This window comes from Myotis brandtii, unplaced genomic scaffold (assembly GCF_000412655.1).
Source record: "Myotis brandtii unplaced genomic scaffold, ASM41265v1 scaffold247, whole genome shotgun sequence".
Lineage (NCBI taxonomy): Eukaryota > Metazoa > Chordata > Mammalia > Chiroptera > Vespertilionidae > Myotis > Myotis brandtii.
In genome coordinates this window covers 3,124,600-3,125,308 of record NW_005359352.1, presented here as the reverse complement: position 1 = coordinate 3,125,308, position 709 = coordinate 3,124,600, and positions in this window count along the sequence as shown.

Sequence of the window (709 nt, the reverse complement as noted above, 5' to 3'; positions counted from 1 at the left end):
CTTCCCTACAGCCCGGTCTTCCGAAAGTTTTGTTCGTTAGATGTAGGCGGACTCCTGGTGAGAGTTCAACAATGTCTCTCCTTCCATTTTTTTCTTGTAAAATGTATGATCAATCAATCGCGCACTTTCCCATTTCATTGGCTCTTTCTGGGCAGGAGCTGGACGCCCTCCAAGTCGGCGCTGCGATGGGGAAGGTGTGAGCACAGCACCCAGAGGCGTGGGGCTCAGGTTAAAAGCCTCCCCATTACCGGGCGCGCGCGGGAGCGCGAAGGTGCTGGAAGGAGCTGGAAGGAGGGGAGGGGCACGGGCCTCTGGACAGGACAGGTCAGGACCCCTCGGCCTCCATCTGCCCCGTCCTCCCCTGGCTCTGCGTCTGTCCCCATCTCCTCCCGGAAGGCCTGTTTCTTTAGAAAGTCAGAGTTTGGCAGAGGGCGGGTGGGCGAGTCGGATAGAGATGGAAGACATGGAAATGTGGCCGCTGACCCCCCACGTTGGTGTAAGTGTTAAACTCTGCTCTTGGAAAGCACATGGTTTGATTTCTCCGGGAGCATTTCTTTTGCAAGCAATAGCACTGAAAAGTGACCGTTTCTGTTAAGATGTATTCAAGAAAAAGTAAAAATTCATATCAAACAGATCTTAGGCAGCTACGATGAATGCTTTTCCTTTTCCCAGCGCCTCTCCCTGTGTAAGAAGACCTGTAAGCGCCTCT